Source organism: Tinamus guttatus, unplaced genomic scaffold (genome assembly GCF_059628265.1).
Source record: "Tinamus guttatus ecotype Peru unplaced genomic scaffold, ASM5962826v1 Tinamus_guttatus_pri_ptg000548l, whole genome shotgun sequence".
Lineage (NCBI taxonomy): Eukaryota > Metazoa > Chordata > Aves > Tinamiformes > Tinamidae > Tinamus > Tinamus guttatus.
The window spans coordinates 1,793,711-1,817,089 of record NW_028289082.1 but is presented as its reverse complement, the minus strand read 5'-3'; the positions used below and the strand labels follow the sequence as shown (position 1 = coordinate 1,817,089).

The 23,379-nt window shown below is 52.8% G+C and overlaps 1 protein-coding gene across 1 annotated transcript in view; it reads right to left on the bottom strand.

Annotated features, from left to right (window-relative positions):
* The window catches only part of LOC104567443 (nuclear receptor coactivator 1-like), a gene marked incomplete at its 3' end in the record, with an annotated part of 57,004 nt that extends 55,038 nt beyond the window's left edge, over positions 1 to 1,966 (bottom strand). The window contains exon 1 of the mRNA XM_088534371.1: positions 1,857 to 1,966. The remainder of the gene's footprint in view (positions 1 to 1,856) is intronic.
* Between the last annotated feature and the right edge of the window lie 21,413 nt (positions 1,967 to 23,379).

The window sequence follows — 23,379 nt, the reverse complement described above, 5'->3', positions numbered from 1 at the left end:
AAAAAGCCTAAGTCCCCGTCAGACATGTCAAATCCCATGGGTGGCTTTCCTGCTGTATCTGCTGCAAGCCTGGGTCTGTGGGGATGCACAGAGCCCTCTGAAACGTGGGATACAACCCCTAAGAGCAGGGAATGGCTGGAGCAGCGTCCGAGCCCTCCGGCTGGTGGAAGATGCGGGAGCTGCGACTGCCCGGCCCGGCACGGGCATCGGCCAGGAGAAACCCAACCAGAAATCCGTTTGCTAGAGGAAGGGATGAGGTTGAACAAGGCAGGTACAAGGGAAAACGCCAGCGGGAGGCACCACCCCGGGTGCAGGCAGGGCTGCTGCGGGGGCTCTAAATTAGGGGGAAAACCAGAGCTGCCGAGAAGGCGCTCGCCGCTAAATTTAATCTCAAAGTGAATTTTCTTGCCTTATCTCCCTCTCTGTAAAGATACCTGCGTTCCCAGAGGAGATTTTAACCCTTTCTTTGGCTGGGCTGCATCTGAGAAGCTGCCTGATGTTCAGAGCCTCCTGTCTCAAAACCTGCTCCTGGTTATATACAGGAAAGAAAACAGAAATCAAGAGTGAACCGTAGAGGAACAGGAGCTTTGGGGGTTGTTTGTTGGTGACGGGGCTCACCCGCTTCCCATGAGAAGGCAGCTGCTACATACAGAGGGAAGAGCGATCGTTTTGTGGCAAAAACCCTGAATTTGACTGTTTATTCATGGCACAAATCTGCCAGCGCAGCTTAATGATTAACCCTGAGCACCACTTCAGTCCCTCCATTGGGGCTGTTGGTTTCCTACTGCTTAACAATAAATATCCCCAGGGGAAGTTCAGCCCATGGACAGCCCCAGCCCAGCAGGCAGTCGGGAATAACACTCAGAAATGCTGGATACAGAGTTTGAAACCATCCTATCCCCCGTGTCCCGGATGGAGCAGCCTGAGCCCCGGAGCTGAGCGCACCAGGAGGCTCCTCCTGCCCTTGGTACCCAAGAGCGGCCTCAGAGCAGCTTGTGCTGCACCAGGACCAGCTCCTTTTCCCTTCCAACCACTCCAACCCGACTCTCCCGCAAGCCCAGCGAGCTCCTGCCTATTCCTGGCTCACAACCTTCCAGCCGGGAGCGGATTTTCCATGGGAATCAGCAGGGGTGACGCTCTCCCCGCTCCGGCGTCCGCAGCCGGACCTGCTCCCACGGCGGAGCCGCTCGCGCCGCCGACCCCCTCCCACCTGCTCCTTGTTTTCCCGTTTTCTTCTTTCCTAAATATCCACCCCCGTCTTGCCGAAACTGCTCCTTTCCAACAGTTCTCCTTGCGGATACCGCTGGCAACGGCAGCGTTCGAGCCGTTCCACGCGTCGGGAGCGAGGAACACGAGGGCGCCGAGCACACCCTGCTCGCTCTGGAAGCGCCCTCAGTCCCTGCCATTAAACATTTACATTTCCCAACCCCGTGTCTTTTTAAAGCTCTAGTTATGGACTCAATTTGCCTGTTTGGAAGCCACAACGCTGCAAAGCAGCCTCCGACGCAGCCCGGGCCGACCAAAACCATGCGGTGCCCTTAGGACCAAACATCCGCGGGCCGCTCGGCCAAGCTGCAACGAGCTATTGAATTCTGGAACTCCAGCCATAATCCCGTATTTTTAAGCCTGGAAAACAGTCCGCAGAGCCCCCAACGCCGCGCGGACGGAGCACACCTCTCAAACACGGAAAACAACCCAAAATGATGCCAAGGACAGGGGAAACGGCGCCTTCTGCGTTCCGTGTTCTCAATGGTTCATTCCACATGAAGAGGTGCTGCAGCAAAAGCCACCTCGGTGACAAGTTTAAACATTTTTTGCCAGAGGAAAGAAAATAAAACACAGACTTGGAAACTTACCTCTCTCTTCCAGAGGTGAAAGATGGTTCATGGGAGAAAATTGGACTCGTCGAGTTAATTAAACGGCAAAACAAGCGGATCCTAGAGCTTCAGCACACACAGGCATCCATTCTCCAGCGGCTCTTCTGGTCGGCAACCGGCATCAATTTCAGATTCCTGAGGAGGAAAAGGGAGTTTGTTTGCATTATTCCCCAAATAATTCCATGTTGCAAGCTGCGATTTTCGGCATCAGTGCAAAACCAGTGGAGTTTGGGTCAAATCGGCAGCTCGCGGCGGTGCCGCTCGCAGTTTCTTGGCCTTACCAAACCCGTGAGTTTCAAACGTCTCGATTTTTATGCGAGGGAATCGCATCCAGCAGCACTTGGAGCCGCTCGGGGGAAGAAATGCGGATTGAAGGCTCCCGAGAGGCGTTTTTCCCTCTCCCTCCCTCCCTGCCACTCCTCAGAACTAAGGAGCGCCCCGTGGAAAAGCCCCGCGCCGGCGGCGCCGCGGATCGGGAGATAAAACCCTCGCGCCCGGGAACGGCCCCGGGTGCTCCCGCGCGCCGCCGCCAACTCGTTCAACGCGGTGCGCGCCACCGTGGGACTCCTACTGCCAAGAACTCCAGGTTGCAATTAGTCTTAATGAACTTCGGCACCTAGGAGCCCTTGGCAATCCCACCTGGTCGCTCCAGGTTCCCTCCGGCGTCAGTGCGAAGCACTCGGTCCATGAGTGTCCCAGGGAGATGACCCAGGAGACGCCCCATGGAGATAACCCAGGAGATGCCCCATGGAGATGCCCAGGGAGGTGTCCCATGGAGATGACCCAGGAGATGGCCCGTGGAGATGCCCAAGGAGATACCTCATGGAGATGACCCAGGAGATGCCCATGGAGATGCCCAAGGAGATACCCCATGGAGATGACCCAGGAGATGGCCCATGGAGATGCCTAAGGAGATGCCTCACAGACATGACCCAGGAGGTGTCCCATGGAGATGACCGAGGAGATGCCCATGGAGATGCCAAAGGAGATACCCCATGGAGATGGCCAAGGAGATGCCCCATGGAGATGACCCAGGAGATGCGCATGGAGATGACCCAGGAGATGCCCATGGAGATGCCCAAGGAGGTGCCCCATGGAGATGACCCAGGAGATGCCCATGGAGATGCCCAAGGAGATATCCCATGGAGATGGCCAAGGAGATGCCCCATGGAGATGACCCAGGAAATGACCCATGGAGATGCCCCAAGCCAAGAGGAACCACCATGGGCACACGAGCATGGGAAGGGAGAAGGAGGACCCCAAGGTTGGCGCGGGATGAGCAAAGGCAACGGCCGGATCAGCACCCAAAGCACCTTGGTCAAAATCCACCTTCGGGTGCTGAAATGACTCCCCAGATCAGGAGAGATGGACTGAGGCAATTGCTTCCCGGGTGCAAAAGCAGAGCCCGACCTAAAGGCACCGCATCCCTGCGTGGCGTGCCCAGGGATCTGCTGTTTGTCCATTGGATAAACAGCTCCAACAACTCAGAAGAGGGGACGTTGGGAGGAGAAGAACATAAATTCCAGCAGAAACCGCAGGAAGGTGTTTCTGGATGCTGGCGGGGGGCAGCCGAAGCTCCCGAAGCAACGGGGGAATGTTGTTCCCGTGTCCAAAAGCCAAGCACCCATGTCAAGCTGGATCTCATGGAACGGAAAACTAAAAACCCCTGTGGCGAGTGAGCAAAGGGTAAAGCACTGTCAGAGACAGGACGTGGTGTGAATCCACAGAAACGGCGCCACGAAAACCTCTTACTCTTAGGTTTTAGTAAACTGAGTTTTAAAAACGCCTCCAGGAAGAAGGAATTCCAGGGATGGTGGAGGACTGTTATTGCCCAGGAACAGAGCAGCACCAAAACACTGCGGGTAGGGTAGGGGAGTGCAGTAAATATTCCCTGTGCCCGTGTGGAATGAGAGCAGGTGGCACAGCCTCACCACGGAGTGGTGCGGAAACGCTGCCTATTCCCAGCAGGAATTCAGGCAGAGGCGGAACAACGGCTAACGTAGGTCACTTGGAAGCCAGGAGATCTTAACCTGCATCCCGGGGGGTCCAAAGGAGCTGGATGAGAAGCCCTCTGCTCCGTTTATCAACATTTTCAGCAGGCGTCAGCTCTAGAGGTTCCAGAAGATTGAAGGCAACCTGGAATTGTGCAATATTTGCCGTGGGGGAGCAGGACGAGCAGCCCCACGGGAAGCGGCCTGTCCCTCCGGCAGGACGAGGGACGCGGTGACATTAACCCTGTCCAGGGCTATGGGAACAGCACTGTCCCGCGCGGGCCCTTGTGTCTCAGGAGAGCCGGCGCGTTCCCGAGGCACCGCGGAGCCCCTCACAGCCCTGGGAATCATTCACCTTCGCGCCGCGCCAGCTCGGGAGTAGCTGGAATTACGTTACATAACCCGGAATACGTAGAGCGGATTAATAATTGGCCAGCTGACAAGTCCCAGAGCTCAGCGTGTGGGAATCCCGGGAGGCTCCGTCCTCCAGCCCCGCTTGTCCCCTCTCCCGCAGGAAGCCGCTGCTGCCCCCGACTCCAAGAGCTCCAATAGCGCCGAGCACAAGGGCTGGATCCACCTGCGTGTCCCTATTGCACGAATCATAGAATCATAGAATGCTTAGGGTTGGAAGGGACCTCTAGAGGTCATCTAGTCCAACCCCCTGCACACGCAGGGTCACCTAGAGCACGTGGCACAGGACTGCGGCCAAGCGGGTTTGAAGATCTCCAGAGAAGGAGACTCCACAACCTCTCTGGGCAGCCTGTTCCAGTGCTCTGGCACCCTCACTGGGAAGAAATTTTTCCTCAAGTTCCTGTGGAATTTTTGATGCTTCGGTTTCCGGTCATTTCCTCTAGTTCTGTCGGCGGCCACCACTGAAAAGAGGCCAGCACCATCCTCCTCACTGCCTCCCTTGAGGTACTTCTAGACACTGCTCAGGTCCCCTCTCAGCCTTCTCTTCTCCAGCTGAACAGGCCCAGCTCCCTCAGCCTCTCCTCATAGGGCAGATGTTCCAGGCCCCTGATCATCCTTGTAGCCCTGCGCTGGACTCTCTCCAGCAGCTCCACATCCCTCTTGTCCTGTGGAGCCCAGAACTGGACACAATACTCCAGATGTGGCCTCACCAGGGCTGAGTAATTGCACCCAGGAGCAAGGATGCTCTTCAGTCCGGAGGAGACGTGACGAGCAGGGACACAGAGGGCTCCCGGCGCCTCGGGAAGCGGCCTCGGACGGCGGCTGTCCCTGTATCCTCCAGCACAAGAGCAAGCGGCTACCAGCAGAAGTCGTGTCCGGATGAGGAGGTTCTGGAGATGTTGCTGGAGGAGACGGAGCTTGGTGGAGATGGCTGGTGGAGATGGAGGTGAAGTATCGCGCTTGTCCGTCCAGATCTCCTGTCCTTTTGAAGCAGTCACACGGTGGACACATCCTTCGCTAATTAATACTGTTCTTATTAGCCCCACACGACAGAGGAGCAGAGGGGACACAGCAAAGCCGTAGCTGAGCGTGCTGAGCAGGAGGGCTCTGGTGTCCAGGCCTGCAGCACGGGCTGAATCCAACTGCAGAAGGCAGCTCCATGAAGCAGACACCACGAGGCCTCCTTGGGATACAGGGAGCAGCAAAGATCTTCCATGGGTAATTCCCTGCCAGAGGCCACCTATGGCTTCAGGTTCTCTAATATCATCCACTTCTTTTCTCTCGTTCCCAAGCACAGGAAGGTTTTGCTCTGCTTCCGCAGGTCAGCAATGACAGTCCAGGAACCCGTGACCCAGCAGAGAAACAGCTACCACGAAACCTGCCCGCAAACAGGAGCCCATGAGCCACAGCAAGAGCCTCGCGGAGCAGCTTTGGGCCTTGTCTTTCCAACACACGGCACCGCCGTGTTCACTTTATTCAATTTAGAACTTATTTAATATTATATACACAATATTACACCCAACTATATAAAGCGTTCCCAAAGCAGCGCCAGTTTTCACTATTTTCCCCCCCGAAGCAGCCACGGTTTGAATTTAGTTTCGCTCAGGAAGGTTCTACACGTTTGGAGCATGGGGAGAGCCTCTTTACCTCCCGCTCCGCTTCTTCACACGCCGCTGCCCCGTTCATACCCGCCACGAACAGGGCAGGGAAACGCCAGGGAAGTGCTGCAAATTAAAAGGTCAACAAAACAACCGCTGCATTTGGAAAAAAAATGATTTTACACAACTTAGAACTTAACCAAAAATAAGAAAAAATATATACACATATACATATGCGCACGCACTTTTGCATGTAGCTTTGTTGCAGTAGAGCAAGTTGCCTTATCGGCTTGCAAGGAGGTTGCATGAACAACTCTGTGCATTTCTAAGGCTTTTGAACGCAGGGTCTTGTGAGGATCTTCCTTGTCCTCACTGGAACTACAAGGCTTAAATGAAAAGCAGAAAGTGTAAAATGGGTTTTGGAAGAGATCCGGCAAATAAATTGATCGGTTTCCTTGGCCAATCGATAGGAAACGGCAACACCGCTGTGGAGGCTGCATGTGGAGCTGCTCCCATTGCTATGGACCTGCTCCCAGGAAAAGTGGTTGCTCAGGTTGAAATCTCTCCCGTGCCATGGTCGGAGCAGCATCTGCCACCACCTTTCCACCCGCACCAGATCCAAGGGCCCAGGAGGCCGCTCGTTTTGCTGTGCCCAAAACAACCCTCGGGTCATTGAGCACCTTTGCTGTTCTCCTCATATGGGTTTTTAGGGGCTTCCTCATAGAGGTTGGAGCAAATTCCTCATCCACCAGCTGCACTCGAGCTCTGTGAACATCCTGATCTTGCAGGAACATCCCTGTTCCCAGGGAGAACATCCAGCGTCTCTCATTAGGACTCATTTGCTTCCAAGATGAATTACACACAAATGATCATGTCCCCAGCTCCAGCGCTCAGGACTTTGCCTCCAAAGACTACACTTATCTCAAGAGCTACCTGCCATCAATTGCAAACTGCTGTGTCACACTGATGGCAGAGGCCGAGGCTGTTTCCTTGATAACAGCCCTTTGGAAAGGCTGGAATTGCATCGCACTTCCCAAGGGCGACACTTCAGAGTTATCTTCAGGTAATCTAGCAGAGATCATGGGCGAAAGAAATAGAATAAGGGGTACGAAGAGCTGTGCAAATGTTGATTTCATGTGCACGGTCAAAAGTGCTACCACACATCAAAGGAAAAAATAATCCTGAAAAAAACCACTAATCTGATGTCTGCTGCAACGATCTTGATCTGGGGGCCTCGGAGTGACTCTCAATTCTTCCCTCCTTCTTTCCCCGCACGTGCTCTGAGCTGCACTGCAAAACTTAATTTAAAATCCCTAATGATAAAACCTCTTATATGAAGGATATTATACATAAAGCAGAGAGAGGGGTCAGAACCCTGAGTTAGTTAACAACTTGAAGACATGCTGGGGTCCAACAGCGACAGCTTGACTATTTATTCAAAAGTCTGGACTTCTGGCTCTCAATTATCACAGATTTAAGCAGTGTTTGATATGTGCATTAAAGATGCCCTGGCATCTGCAGCGCCAAACAAACGACGCTTGTGAGTTGGTGGGTTTTGATGTTATGAAATCCCAATTCCCTCCATTTCAATGGATGCGGCTCTGGAGCAGGGCCGGGCTGCAGAGGCTGCACAAGGAGCGAGCGCGTTTCCAATAAAACCATCAGTGTCCTCAGCCCCACGGCCGCGGAGCTGCCGCGCGTCACCTCCATTGAAGCCGAGTCGCGGTGGAGCTCATTGCATCTGAAAGCAGTTTGGAAGTTTCGGAGTCGCCGACTCCGCAGCTTTTTCTAAAGAAGAGGGCCAAGGAAAGAATTCTAGCAGCTTCTCTGAAACATCTTAAGTGTCAGGGTTTAATGATTAAATACACTGCCATGATGAAGGGGAAGACAAGAAATGAAGGCAACGTTCGGAGATGATGGGTCCTTCAAGCCCCGAAAAACAGCAGTTGCCTCTGCCCCCATCACTGGCACCGTTGCAGCTGCTGGGCCCTGATGGGATGCACCCCAGAGTGCTGCGGGAGCTGGCAGATGCCATAGCTAAGCCGCTCTCCATCATCTTTGAAAGATCCTGGAGAACGGGGGAGGTGCCGGAAGACTGGAAGAAGGCCAATGTCACGCCAGTCTTCAAAAAAGGCAAGAAGGAGGACCCAGGCAACTACAGGCCAGTCAGCCTCACCTCCGTCCCCGGAAAAGTGATGGAACGGCTCATACTGACTGTTGTCTCCAGGCACATGGAGGACAAGAAGGTGCTCAAGAGTAGTCAGCATGGATTCACCAAGGGGAAATCTTGCCTGACTAACCTGATAGCCTTCTATGATGAAATGACCGGCTGGATAGACGAGGGGAGAGCGGTGGATGTCGTCTATCTCGACTTCACCAAGGCTTTTGACACCGTCCCTCACAACATCCTCCTGGGCAAGCTCCGGAAGTGTGGGATAGATGAGTGGACAGTGAGATGGATTAGGAACTGGCTGGATGGCAGGGCCCAGAGAGTGGTGATCAGCGGTGCAGAGTCTAGTTGGAGGCCTGTGGCTAGTGGGGTCCCCCAGGGGTCAGTCCTTGGTCCAGTCCTGTTCAATTTATTCATCAATGACCTGGATGAAGGCACAGAGTGCTCCCTCAGCAAGTTTGCTGATGATACCAAACTGGGAGGAGTAGCCGATACCCCAGAGGGCTGTGCTGCCATCCAGAGGGACCTGGACAGACTGGACAACTGGGCGGTGAAAAACCTCATGCAATTCAACAAGGCCAAGTGCAAGGTCCTGCACCTGGGGAGGAATAACCCCAGACACCAGTACAGGCTGGGGACCGACCTTCTGGAGAGCAGCTCTGCGGAGAAAGACCTGGGTGTCATGGTGGACGACAAGTTGACCATGAGGCAGCAGTGTGCCCTCGTGGCCAAGAAGGCCAATGGGATCCTGGGCTGCATTAAGAAAAGCGTCTCCAGCAGGTCGAGGGAGGTGATCCTGCCCCTCTACTCAGCCCTGGTGAGGCCACATCTGGAGTATTGTGTCCAGTTCTGGGCTCCACAGGACAAGAGGGATGTGGAGCTGCTGGAGAGAGTCCAGCGCAGGGCTACAAGGATGATCAGGGGCCTGGAACATCTGCCCTATGAGGAGAGGCTGAGGGAGCTGGGCCTGTTCAGCCTGGAGAAGAGAAGGCTGAGAGGGGATCTAATCAGTGTATATAAATACCTCAAGGGAGGGAGTGCAGAGGACGGGGATGGTCTCTTTTCAGTGGTGGCCACTGATAGGACTAGAGGAAATGGCCGGAAACTGAAACATCAAAAATTCCATAGGAACTTAAGGAAAAATTTCTTGCCAGTGAGGGTGCCAGAGCACTGGAACAGGCTGCCCAGAGAGGTTGTGGAGTCTCCTTCTCTGGAGATCTTCAAACCCGCTTGGACGCAGTCCTGTGCCACGTGCTTTAGGTGTCCCTGCGTATGCAGGGGGGTTGGACTAGATGATCTCTAGAGGTCCCTTCCAACCCTAAGCATTCTATGATTCTATGATTCTATGAAAGCAGCTCCATGGAGAGGGATCTGAGAGTCCTGGGTGACACCAAGTTCCCCGTGAGGCAGCAACGTGCCCTGGTGGCCAAGAAGGCCAATGGGCTCCTGGCTGCAGCAGGAGGAGCATTGGCAGCAGGGCCAGGGAGGGGATCCTGCCCCTCTGCTCAGCCCTGGGGAGGCACCTGGAGCACTGGGGGCAGCTCTGGGCTCCCCAGGACAAGAGGGACGTGGAGCTGCTAGAGAGGGGCCAGCGCAGGGCCACGAAGGTGATGGAGGGACTGGAGCAGCCGTCGTGTGAGGAAAGAGTGAGCGAGCGGGGCCTGTTGAGCCTGGAGAAGAGAAGGCTGAGAGGGACCTGAGCAACATGGACAAGTAGCTGAGGGGAGAATGTAGGGAGGATGGGGCCAGGCTCTGCTCGGTGGTGGCCGGTGACAGGACAAGGGGTAACGGGGACAAGCTGAACCCCAGGCAGCTCCATGTCCATGTGAGGAAGAACTTCCTTGGTGTGAGGGTGCCCGAGCCCTGGCACAGGCTGCGCAGAGAGGCTGTGGAGGCTCCTTCTCTGGAGATGTCCAACCCGCCTGGATGCCCCCTGTGCCCCGTGCTCTGGGTGTCCCTGCTGGAGCAGGGGTTGCACTGGGTGATCCCTAGAGGTCCGTGCCAACCTCAGCCGTTCTGGGATTCTGGGATTCTGTTACAGCTGAGACCTTCCTGCAAGGCAGATAACTCGTGTGAACAGGCGCGACAGGAACATAAAAGTCCTGCATTTCGCTGGCTCCCTGGCCAGCAATTCAACAACGCAAAGCACATTAATCCTAGGAAAACAATTATACCGGAATTATAATTCCATATATTATGGAACATCATAATTCCTCGTTAGGAGAGATGCAGCTCCTTGCAACTCCTGAAGCAAACGCAGGAGGAAAAGGCTGATTTTGAGGGCTCTAATGAGCGAGGAGACCCGCACAGCAAAACGTTCATCGCCACTGTGGCACTAAGATATAATGCTATTTAAGCCACTTAAAACCACACACTTATCTTTTTAAAATATTTCAGTATGTCACTGGGAAAAAATACTGAGTTTTTAACGAAAAACTCTATTATTTGAAGGCGAAAGAGCGTTTCTAGAAGGCTGCTGAGGTAGGGGCCAAGGGTGGGAGCCGGCTGGCAGGTTTTGCCATTTGAATGATCCATCTGCACCAAATCCCAACGAAAACGTGGAGTTCCCTCGCCACCCGTGCGGCTTTTTGGGATGATTTTCCTCGGAAGCGTTAACAGAGGCTGGAGAGATGGCGAAGGTGGCGCAGAGACGCGGCTCCGTCTGCGGAAATAACGGAGAATTTGACAAACCCTTTTGTGACAAAGCAGCTCAGGGCACAGCGAAGGGCTCCCAAGTGTCACCTCCGATATCCGCTGGGAACCGGGATGCGGCCTACGCAGCCACCGGAGAGCCACCGGCGTCGCGCCAAGGGAGCCGATCCCTGGATTTTTGGGAGAAGGGATGGGGAAGCAGCACCCCACGGTCCCCAACAGTCCCGTGCTCTGCTCACGAGTTTCTCCATCCCGTTTTGGTGGTTCTCTCTCTTCCCTTCTCTTTTTTAAGCACAAGAAATTGGACCCGACAGCACCAAAGCCTCCCCTGTGCCACTAGGATCCTTAGGTACTGCACTAGCAGAGACGTGATTTTAAAATAAACTGTTTGGAGATGAGTTTTATATATCAAATCTCCATGGTTACCTCCAAGCAAGTTACCACGGCTTAGCTGGGACTAAGCACTTATTTTCTTTTTCCAGAGCCATCTATAAGTGTTTTAGAGGTTTCTCTTCTTGCCTCAACATATTTCATATCATTAACTATTGTTTTTCCCATTGTACACGGTATGCGTCGAGTCTTCAACAAAACTTCGCTTTATATCTTCACAATTTACGGGCAGGAGATTTTAGTGATGTGAAGAGCAGCCGGGGCCACGGTCCCGTTGCAGACCATGACTAAGCTCCAGGTGGGAAAGGATCTCTGTGTTTGTAAGGAAGCTGCTGGTGTCCCTGTGGGCTCCGGGGAGCGGCATAGGGAGCTGGGGACCATGTGGAGGTGACGCTTTGTGCCCCATCCACAACCCCAGGGCCTCCCTCCATTGCGACGGGTGGGAATCGTCTTCTATAAACACACCCGGGCTTTCCCGAAGAGGAAAAAGGGAAGCACAATTTCACATGGGACGTCAAGGCGCCTACGGAAGAGCCAAGCTGGAAGAGCGCCCGCTCAGTTGGAAGGAGGAATTCAGCCGGAGAAACGGGCCGTGTCTTTCGTGACCTGCGCGGCCCACGAATGACAACGTGACAACCGGATTTACGCGACGGAGGGAATCGCTGTGGACAGTGGCAAATGCACCCGCAGGAGCCAACTCCTGAGGGCCTCGGTTCTCCCTGCTCCGACAGCCGCCCACGTCTTGCCGGGCCTTGAATAAAAGTAACCGCACGAAGCCCGCGGCCCCGGAGCGGGATGATCCCTTGGGAAGGTGCCGGTGGGACAGAATGGAGGTAGAGGAGATGGGTTACACACCCCTGCTATTCGCAGTGCCGCAGGCGTCCTAACCTTCGCCTTCCAGGGGATCCTCTCCTGAAACGAAAGCCATTTCCAGAGCCTGGAAAGCGAAGCAGGACTTGCCGGGCGGGAATTGCAGCCCCCAGCCCCGCGAGCAGGCCGGGCCCGGGCTGCCGTCCGCGTCCGCAGCCCAAACGCCACGTTCCTGCCTCACATTGGGGCGGTTTCAGCTCCCTCCGGCACCACACGATGCCCCGCGGCTGCTCTCCAGGAACCGCATCCAAACCAGCCCGGGAGATGCGGGGATAACCCCGACTTCCCACTGGAGCATCCAGCCCATCCACCCTCACGCTCTCCTGGATCTGCTTTAGCTCCGCCATCACCAAGAACCATTAAAGACCTTTTAATTTCTGAAGAGGAGGCAGGAAAAAAAATCACAAATCCGGGGGACCCCCGGGGGGACCCACGGCAAGGACAGGGCTACCTGTTAACTGCTGTCAAAGCCATTTGTCACCCTGCAAAGCGTCCCCTCGTGCTGGCCGCGGTGGCTCTAACCACACGGCCATTCCCGCGGCTGGAAACCGCTCCCACGGCATGTGGAGAACAAAGTTTCCTTCCTTCCATGTGGATGTTGTGAACATCGAATTCCTCCCCTGTGCTTGCCGAGATAACCAGGGAGTTGTAAAACCCCACGCGGCTGCACTTGTAAACCAAAGCCAAGTGCTTTTCCCCCAAGGAAACCCTTTGGATACGGATACACTCTCCTGCCACGCTCCGTAACACACGTCCCACCAGCATCAGCTCTTTGCTCTTCCCTACCTTCACCTTCCATGCAAAACTTCCCAAATATCCCACACCAGCCTCGCAGAATGAGCACCCCCCTTTCCGATCCCGTTTTCCAAGCGCTTTTCGCTCCGTTCTGGAGTTTTAGTTTACGGGCCCCGGCAGAGCCGCAACGCGAAGGACACGAACGTCAAGAGCTAAACCCGAGATCACAGACTGCCCCAACAGACAGAAATTAAACTTAATTTGCCTTGACAGAGCTCGTTTATAAATAAGTATTTTGAAACCAATCAAGTGCTGGTAAGCCTTAATATACTTAAAAATATCTGCTTGCAGCAAGAAAAAGAGACCAAGTAGGAGACAGGGAATTTGGCGCTACACAAAATGTACTCATTTCATTAAGCGAGCAAATTAAAGGAAAATATTTTTATTTATTTCCATGCAGCAACGTGATCCTCGAGTGGATTGTGCCATCCCTGGAAAGCTCCCAACTCCCTAGCGCAAATCCACAAAAGCCGGCGCGAGCGGCCGACGGCGTCTCCCTGCGTAAGGAGAACGTGCCGGATGAGGCATTCCCAAAAACCAGGCTGGAGATGCCACACGAGAGCAGCGCACGGCCGGGATGGCCTCGGAAAGCTGCCCGGGCTCGGCAGGACCCGCACTCCGGCCTTCCCAAAGGGACGGCAAAGGGCTCGCGAGCCTCATCCCTACGGATGTTACCGGAGAAGGAGGTTTATTGGGCTCACCAGCCTCCTCCCCATGGATGTTACCGGAGAAGGAGGTTTATTGGGCTCACCAGCCTCCTCCCCATGGATGTTACCGGAGGAGGTTTATCCTCAGTGTAGGAAATCACAGATTTAGAGATCAAGTTGTTATTAGGCAGGAAAAGTAACAGTAAAATAAGCTAAATCGCTTTTAGCATCTCAACAACGGAGCCCGGCCTCACTTTTTTATGCCTCCCGTGTGGAAAGGGATCCTCCCGGATTCCATTTCCAAGCAAAGAGGCAGCCACCTCAGCCCGGAGCAGGAATCATAGAATCACAGAATGCTGAAGGTTGGAAGGGACCTCTAGAGATCATCTAGTCCAACCCCCTGCACACGCAGGGTCACCTAGAGCACGTGGCACAGGACTGCGTCCAAGCGGGTTTGAAGATCTCCAGAGAAGGAGACTCCACAACCTCTCTGGGCAGCCTGTTCCAGTGCTCTGGCACCCTCACTGGCAAGAAATTTTTCCTTAAGTTCCTGGGGAACTTTTGGTGCTTCAGTTTGTGGCCATTACCTCTAGTTCTGTCAGTGGCCACCACTGAAAAGAGACCAGCACCATCCTCCTCACTGCCTCCCTTGAGGTACTTCTAGACACTGCTCAGGTCCCCTCTCAGCCTTCTCTTCTCCAGCTGAACAGGCCCAGGAAGGGACACGTGGGACAGGGACATGTGGCTCTGCGGATCCCATCCGTGGTGGATCCAACCCGAGCGCCTGCAACTTGTTAGCTCAGCCGGCAGACGCGGCCAAGAAGAGCGCGTTAGACAAACTGATGAAATAAAGAACATTTGCCCCAGGCACAAGTGGATATTTCATTAATTATGGGAGAATTAAGCTAAGATTCAGGAGATAGAGACCTCTCTTGTGAGAGCAGAGGTCAAGAACTGGGAATTTGTTCAATTTCGTGGATAACAACAAACTGACATGGGTAAGAGGCCTCTAAGCAGCGCGTTCTTCCACGTAGGCGCGAGGTTTTGCAACGCTAACGTTTGCGTACGGAGCGAATCCGCCGGAGCGACCCCAGCAACGCCTCCCAATCCGGAGCCTTTTCCACACGGGCAAAAAGAGCCAACTTGGACGGGAATTTCACACTTCTCTGGAGAGCGAGGATCCCCATGCGGGTTTGCTGGAGTCGGGGCACACGGGAGGTCGCTCCGGACGGGACACCTGGACCGTTCTGCTGGACGCAACGGTTGACCCTCTGGAGAAGTCTCCATGGCAGAGCCGCCACGCTGACCTCACCAGCGTATCCCGGAGTTTTCCCAAGGGATTCTGCAGAGCCACGGATGGTTTTCAGGGCGTCTTTGCAGCTACATGACAGCAGCAAAGTGACAGGCTAAATGTCCCCCACCTGCAAACGGTGGCCTGCAGCTCCCAGCTCTTCACCCTTCCTGCAAAAAGGGAAACCGTTGGCGGGATCACCCGGAGCTCCCACCTAATCAGGGATTTCCAGATCATCCCAGCACGTTATTTTTCACAAAAGGACTCGCAAATGATTTGCCTGGTTCAAATAAGCACCGAGATGAAGCCCTGTCAGGAGCTTCGGAAGAGCAGAAACGGTTTATCACTCTGTGTAACGTAGAAAAAGTAAAATAAAGTAAAATAAAATAAAGTGAAATAAAGTGAAATAAAGTGAAATAAAGTGAAATAAAGTGAAATAAAATAAAATAAAGTGAAATAAAATAAAATAAAGTGAAATAAAATAAAATAAAGTGAAATAAAATAAAATAAAGTGAAATAAAATAAAATAAAGTGAAATAAAATAAAATAAAATAAAATAAAATAAAATAAAATAAAATAAAATAAAATAAAATAAAATAAAATAAAATAAAATAAAATAAAATAAAATAAAATAAAGGTTCAACTGGAAGAGCTTGGTGGGAATGGAGCCTCCCCTATCTGGCAAGCAGCCTTATTTTCTCAGTGACCCGTCCTTAAACACGGAGGCCAAACTCTAGCCAAGAGGGAAGGGGGAAGAGCTGTTGCAAATGCTTAACGCAGTGTATGGAAATGACGTTTTCCAAACTCTTCCAAAAGCTTCGGCATGAAACCAGGAATCGCATCGCTCGCCCGCAGCTGGAATTAGATGCAGTCCTGACGCCGGGTCCTTCCCCGCCGTTGTCCCATCCGGATTTCCGACCACATCTTCTGGAAGCTCCGTGTTCCTCCAGGAGCGGCTCCGGAGCAGCGGGAAGGCGGGAGCTGCCGGGCCGGGCTCGGAGGCTGCGCGCGGAGCTACCCGGAGGGCGCGCGGCTTGTTCCAGCCTGTTGTCTATTTGCTAAATTAAGTCTTTTTGCTTTTTTTTTTCCCCCCTCCTCTCCCTGACATTACAATTACAGTCTCTTCAGTTTTGGGTTTTTCGTTTTTTTTTTTTCCTAAAGCAATATTAATATTTTATGATTGCAGCCTGCTGCATTCCAAACATATAAATAACTCCAGATTGCCGAACGCGTCGACTGCCAAGATTATATTCGCTTTACCCTTTTCTGACTTTTTTGTGTTGGGAAAAAAAAAAAGCAAGCCCTATGCTAGGTATAATGAAAACGCAACCTGACATTCCCAGTAATTCCAGGCTGGTTCCAAGACTTTTCCCCCTCTTTAAGGGATACGGAAGCGCGTGCAAGGCAGTGCTCTGCGTGCTCCTAAACGTAACATCAAACCCTTTAATAAAAATAAGCTCGTTTTGCAGGGAACAAATATTCGAGGGCTGGAAATGCTGTTTTAAATTATTTCTATAGTAGAAAGGGGAAAATAAAGGAACATTCTTGGCCGAGCGAGCTGCACACGGATGGGTTCACGCTTCGTTGTCCATGTCCATCCCTCCCGTTTTACGGCAGGAGCTTTTGGTGGGGTCAAACCCAGCCGGGTGCCCTTGTGCATTACTCCCTTTTGGTGTTTTATTCACTTAAAGCAGTTAATTTTGCTCCTGTTTCTTGCATGGGCAGCCAGCACGGTTTGTGTTCCTCGTTAACACGATCTTTAAAGCCACGTTCTCCTAGGAGGAGGATTTATGCACCGGCATAAATCAGAAGCACCTTATTGCCAGCAGCCTCGAAGGCCCTTAAAAGAAAAAGGGGGGTATTTCTAGGGAAAGGCACCAGCAAAACGGTCGGAATATGTATTTCCAGCTCGAAAAAATCATTGAACAAATCCACTTAAAAATAAATACCAAGCGTAGCCGCGAGGCCGCGAGGAAAGTGGTTTAGCAGGTAGAACAAGACAAGTCATCCTGAAAGGAGGAACCGGCCGCGTATTCCTGCGGGAAATGCCGCCCGGCTCCGCGGGGCCTTCGGAGCGCTCCTCCGCTCCCTGTTTTCTGGGAAACACCAGGAGCTCCTGCAATCACCCCCGGACACCCCCATTCCCTCGGCAACTGCAGCTTGTAATTTCTGCAGCCCAGTCTCTGCAGTCAGCCTTGATTTAATTTCCCATAATCTTCAGCAATAAATTACTTTTACGCGGGCTTTGCCCCTGTAAGATTACTCATACGGAGGCAAAACATCAGGAATGGTGGAGAGAGGGGGGGAAAAAAAAAGAAGCTTATGGGAAAGTTAGCAGGCAGCTCGGAAAAGCTGTCATTTGTGACAAATTATCCTGAAAAAAAAAAATCCCTGTGCTATGAGTCAGAGGATACAGGTAAAGCAGCTAAAATGAGACCTGGAGTCGGTATTGGTGAAATGAGGGTTTTTCAGACATCCTCTTTCCTGCAGAATTGGCTCTCGCCAGCTCACAGGGCGCCGCTCTGGACTCGAAAGCTGGAGGGTTTGGGGATTTTCAGAAAAACGAGGATAAAATCGAGCGGAGCCAACAGATGGGGAGGGCAACCAGCAAGGCCGGGAAAGCCCTTGGAAAGAGTTTTCCCAAAGCCAAAGTCCAGGAAAAGCATCCCCAAAGCTGCAAGGGACGCCGTGAGCACCGCGCTCCTCGTGGACCCCGGCCTCCGGAAAACGCCCTGGATTTTATCCGGGGAGGGAAAGGGCGGCGCGCGGAGCCGAAGGCCTTTTCCCCAGATTCAGCGAGCGGAATAGGGTAAAGTACAGGGCGCACCCGCTGCCCGCGCCGGAGCGCCTGCTCCCAAGGGACATTCCCAACGGAATGGAGCCCTCCGCGCTCCGGGAGGAGCCGCCAAGGTCCAACACGGAGCCGCTCGAGGATCATCCTCTGTCCAACGGGCGCTGAGTCCCATCCAGAGGATGGGGCAGGGGGAGGAAAGCCCAAGAGCAGCAGCAGGACCACGTCCCTCGTCAAGGAGGCCTCGTGTATGGATAGAGCAGGGGCGGGCGCAGCAAAATCCCGCGCTCCGCCGGGATGCGCGCGTTGCTCCGAGCACCACGGCCCGCAGGAGCGCCAGGATTTCTCCAAGCGCCGCGTGCAGAAATTCCTGCAGCGTTTCGGAGAGCAGGGAGGCGTCGGAGACGCCGCAGGTGGAGCAGGTCTCCACGAGCTGCTTCCAGGGGAGCTGGAATTCCAGCAATTCCCCCGGGACGCCCCGTTTTTATCACCTCCCCCACGAGTTAAGCCAGGTGGGATCCTGCAAACCTCTCCTGCCCCTTTGGAACCCGCTGCGTTGCCCCCAGCACTCAGTTTTGCCCAAAAGCAGCACTTGTTTTCCCAAATGATCCTGCTGCCTCCTTCCGAGGCGCCCTCCTTCCAAGCACGCCGCAGGAAAGGCATCAGGATTCCTCATCAGCCCATTTCATTTCAGTTGAAACGGAGCCGGCGTTGGGACGCGTCGCAGGACGCGGCTCTGCACAATGAGTCCCCTTTTCCTCTCCGGGACGTGCAAATTGGCCGCAGTTGGGATGATCTTCTCCTCTCGCACGGCCGACGTCGGGATCAACGGGACCTTCCATCCCGCTTGGACACTACGGACACGAGGGCCGGAGCAGCTCGGAGTCATCTCTTGGATCCGACACTCCTTCACTAGAACTTTTTTTCTTAACTCTCTGAACAGCAGAAAATGCAACGCGCAGGAAAGAGGCATTAGAGGGAAAATTCCACAAATTCACCCTGCCCATTAATTAATATATTGCAAATTTAGGCCGAAAGATTTCCGTGCATTTAAAGCCTACTCCTCCATGCAGGCACAAGGCTCTTCTTTTCTTCCAAATTGGCATCTTGCAGCTAAGCAGTTCAAATTGTCTCACGTTATCTCAGGACTGAGACCCTGGTAATCGCTTTGAACCCTGCAAAGTTGTCCCCTTCTCACTTGGCTTTCTGCAGTTTATTGGCAAACGCTTGTTATTTTTCAAATATTACTTGTGACAACCTGGTTTTTTTAGCTTTAAAACAGGAGTTTGGATACATAGGTGTCTTCATTTCTCATGCTAGGAAAATCCGTGGCACTTTGCACTAAAATACCCAGGCGCAACATCAACACGTGGGATCACGTGGAGTCTCCCTAGTGCGGAATCACCCGGTTGGTGCTTGGAATCTTTTTGCAATCTCCCTTTTTTACCCCAAATACGAAGGATACATTTAGGGGGTGAAAATACTAGAAAACAAGCAAACTTTTCATGCTGCCAACCCAAATACAAGCCCAGAGAAGAACGCAACTTGCAGAATATATCCCGACCCTCCCAGCGAAGCCAAGCTCTTCCCGAGCGCTCGTTTGCTACACACGGTCATTTAGTTAATTTGGTTACGTGGCCCTCGGTAATTAAAGCAGGTGGGCTCTGCACATTCCATGCAGAAGAACCCCAGGCAGCCCTCGAGGGAAATATTCCTGAAATATTCCAATATCGGAGAGGAAAATGCCCTTCCCGTGCCAGCCTCGGCGCTGCCGGCACCTCCGACCCGCTGCACAAGCCGGGCTATTCCCACAAACGTCTCCTATTTCTCATTCCTGCTGCAAACCCCAAAGGAAGTTCAATATTTGCCTGTTGCTGCTGGATTCAGGGCTCGATGTCCCGCTCCAAACGCTGGTATCTAGAAGCCCGTTACGGCGCCGGTTCCGAGCTCCCAATAAAGCAGCGACCTTGTTCGGAGATTAGGATTGCCAGGAGTAAGAAGGGTGCAAAGTTGTCGGCAACTGGAGCACGCGGAGCCGGAATTCCGTGGGGAACAGCAGGCAGCACGAGTCCCACCTCCCGCAGCCGGGCGACTTTTCCGGAGTATCCTGCCATCCCCGGGAAGATTTGCATGAAGCCCTGGAATCCTCGCGACCGGAGCAATTACTGCAACGCTGACTTGGCCGCTCCGTCGAACGCAGGACAAACCCGTCCGGCTTCCCTGCCTGCGGGAACGGCAGGGAAAATCCAGGAGCAGCTTCGGCAGGAGCAGAACGGGATTAACGAGGCTGCGTCAACCCCCTCCACCATCTCCCCTCACCTTCCTCCTCCTGCATCGCTCCAAAACCTTCATCCTTCCTCTTCCTCTTCTCTCCTTTTCGTTGTTCCTTATTCAGGAATTCCTTAATCAGGAATCGAAGCCGCCTCTGTGGAAATTGCTCCTGATGCTGCCGTGATTTTGGGGGGAGCTTTTCCTTCCCGCTGGCTCCCGGTTCCGGCGGGAAGGCCGCGAGGAGCCGCCTTGCAGGGCTGGTTCAAAGGCTGGGGGATTTTTGCTGAGAACTGGCAGGTCAAAGGCACCAGAGCACCCATCACACGCACAGAAAAATTAAAAAGAAAAAAAGCATTTTAAAAATTGCATACGTTTTTAGCATTATTAATACCAAAAGAATGCAGCCCAAATCACAGGATAAATGAGGGCCAGCATTAAAATCCTTGCGCGGTTGTTTACTTCGCTTGCTAATGGTCCTAATTACAGAGGCCTACTGTGGTTTAGTCATTTACCTCTCGGGGTACAAAAATTATTAAAAAACAAAGAATCAGTAATGACGGCGAAACTTAATTTAGAAAATGAGCAGGCTCCGATCAAAGGGCCGGCGCGGAGCCCAGCGCCGGAGCAGCGCCCGGGCCGCTGCCAGGGTGAGAAGATGCAGGAAGGGGGTGTTGGGCAGCGGGCTGGTCGTTTCGGGGTAAGAAAATGCAGAAAAGGGTGTTGGGCAGCGGGCTGGTCGTTCGACAGGTTTGTGCTGATGAGGAGAGCCAAGGAGCCGAGCGAAGCGTCCGTGCGACCGGGATGGAGCCTGGCCTAAACACACGGTCATTCCCGGCTACCTTTGGAAAGTCACGACTCCTCCGAATGTCTCTTTTTTGCCCCTTTTCAGAAGTTTTCTTCAACGGTTTAACCTCGCCTGCAGGAGCTTCCGAGCTGGCTGGTGTCAGGACATCGTGCTCCCGCGCTGAAGATTACGGCCAGGAGCAAATCCAGCCCTTGTTACACGGCTGCGGGAACGGGGACGCCGAGCCCGGGGATGCACCGCAATGGGCTTTTTTTTATCTAAATCAGTTTAAATAAACAGCATTTGCATCTGGCTGGAGACAGAGCGGAGATAAGGAGCATTCCCGACACACCAGTTGCAAAACCTGCGCGCTGGGTTCAGGACTCGCTCCTTTCTGCTGCTCCCATATCCAGGAATTCCCATCCACGCCGGAGCCCCAACCCACTGCGACTCCTGCTGCACCCCCAGCCCCTCTCCCCGCCGGGAGGAGGATGAGGAGGAGGAGCAGGGACCGATTCCTTTCCCCTCTCCAGAGGTTGACCTGGGATGTACAAGCTTTTGGCATTAGGAATTTCCCTGCCTTTTCTTTAGCAAGTCCAGAAATGGGTACACGAGTGTTACACACCAGGATACGTAAAATCAGGCAAAAGGCAGTCTCCTAAACAAGAACCTCCCAAAACACCCCGTTCAGCTCATCCTTCAGGTCCGTTTCTCATCCTATTCCCACAACGCATCCAGCAACAGGATTCCTTGTACATGGATACAGGACCTGGAGCGGCCTCAGCTCCCGCTGCTCGAGGTGGCAAGTTGGCTCTCGTGTTCAGAACAACCACCTCAATCCAGGCTCTTCCTTGGATCCCTTGTAGATAGGGAACCACTGCTTTTTTATTAAATATATATATATATTCCTTGATATCCCTTTGAGTGTTCAAAACGAAGCCGAAAACCTTGAAACTCATTTTAATTCTGCTCGGGTACAAAAGTCAACCCAAGTCTTTGTGGACGCTGAAAAGCAGCCGGATCAGCAGGGAATTAATCCTGCTCCGAGGCCGGGAGAAAAGGGGAGCGAGCGGCCTGCCCGGAACCACCCTCTCCCCGGGGAAAAAGGCCCAACACGGGGCGCAAGGCAAATATCACGGGGAAAACGGCCCCGTTCCGCACGACGGGACACGCAGGGGCTGGGAATTTGTTGGGAATTCTCACCCGGCCTTCGCTCATTCCCACCCACTTTATTGCCCCAAATCTTTCTCGCACGAAGCCCGACAAGCTCCGAGTTATGATTTTAGCATCCAAGCGGGAACAGGTAGGAGCCAGCACTGAATTCAGTAATTCACAGCATTCTTTTAGTCAGAATTTGCAAAAAAAATACATTTTTACTGCGTTTACCTAATAGGCGCATCCATTAAATTTGCAGTAAAAATGCCATCTAAACCATTTTCAAACAGGAACTACCGCCAATACAGAGAGCCTGAAAGGGTATAAAAATCCTAAACAAACGTTGCCCAAACATTAGAAAATAAATAAATAAAAAATATAAAAACAGAAGGGGTCGCATGTATCTCTTGGAAGCAAACGCAGCCCTATGCCAGATAAAATCTTCATATACAATAAAACAAAGCCCTGTGTATTTTTAGCTTGACTAAGAGGATTACACGAGGGGTTTATGAAGATATTTACACCGGTATCAACCAACTACAGCGCTATAAACCCGGCGGTGCCATCGCGTTACGGCAGGCAGCCCTTGGGAATCGCTTCCAATCGGCATGGAAAAATCCCGCAAATCCCGCACAGATTTCCAAGGAAGGTGCAGGCGGGAGCAGAAGGGCCAGAGCAGGATGACTCAACCCAACCTGAGCAAGAACCCGGGCCAAGATGGGTATTTTGAAGCCGTGACGTGTCCACCTGAGCCTGATGGAAACGGTGACGCCCAACGTTGACGCTCAACATCCAACCATGGGCAAGTCCTTCATCCAGCCGCTTCCAAGGATTCCTTGGATGATCAACTGCACTCGGAAAATCCCGGCCAGCTACCCCAGCACCACTGCCCATACAGCCATATTCAAATGCTAAAGTCGGTATTTAAGAGAATTGAATCACTTGCAGCGTCTCCATGGAGGTCCATCCTTGGAGGTCCCGTTTCCGTGGTTGACTCGTGGTTTTCACTGACCTGGGGGATCTTTTCTTTATTTATAGGAAGCGATGCCATTGAAAGGGATGAAGCGCTTCCATCCCAGCACATTTTCAAACCTTTTTAAGGAGGTTTTTAAGAAAACTGTTTTCAGGCTTGGAGTCGATCTGGATTTTTGGTTTCGGGTGGAGATGTTTGAGGAAGGGTCTATCCAGCTAAGAAGCAAGGAAGGTCTAAGCTGAATTTCCAGTGTTGGCCTTGACCATGGGTCTATAAAACAGAACTGGTGGGTCCCTGCACAGCTCACAAGAGATACTAGAGACAAATTCCAATGAATTTAGTGATTGTGACGCTCAAATACCATAGCTGGGAGGGTTACAGGCCCCACAATGCAGCAATTCATAAGGTTTTGAAGGAGCCTATGCAGGGAATGAGGAGGGCAGGAAACAAAACTGGGCCATTGACGGGTGCTCAAGGCCCATCAAGGCTTTGCTCCGAGCAAGACAAGTGTCCCTCTGCAATAAAAACAATATATAGCTGCAGAACAGCCTTTACGGCAACGCTGGCCGCTCTCTCCACTGAGAAGGTAGGAACATTATTTTTAAGGAACTGTTTTCAGGCACATCCTTAAATATTTGGAGCATGATGCCACCAGCACCAGTTACTCACCTGGGACGGGCTGAAGGCGAATGGATGTTTCAGGGATACCACCA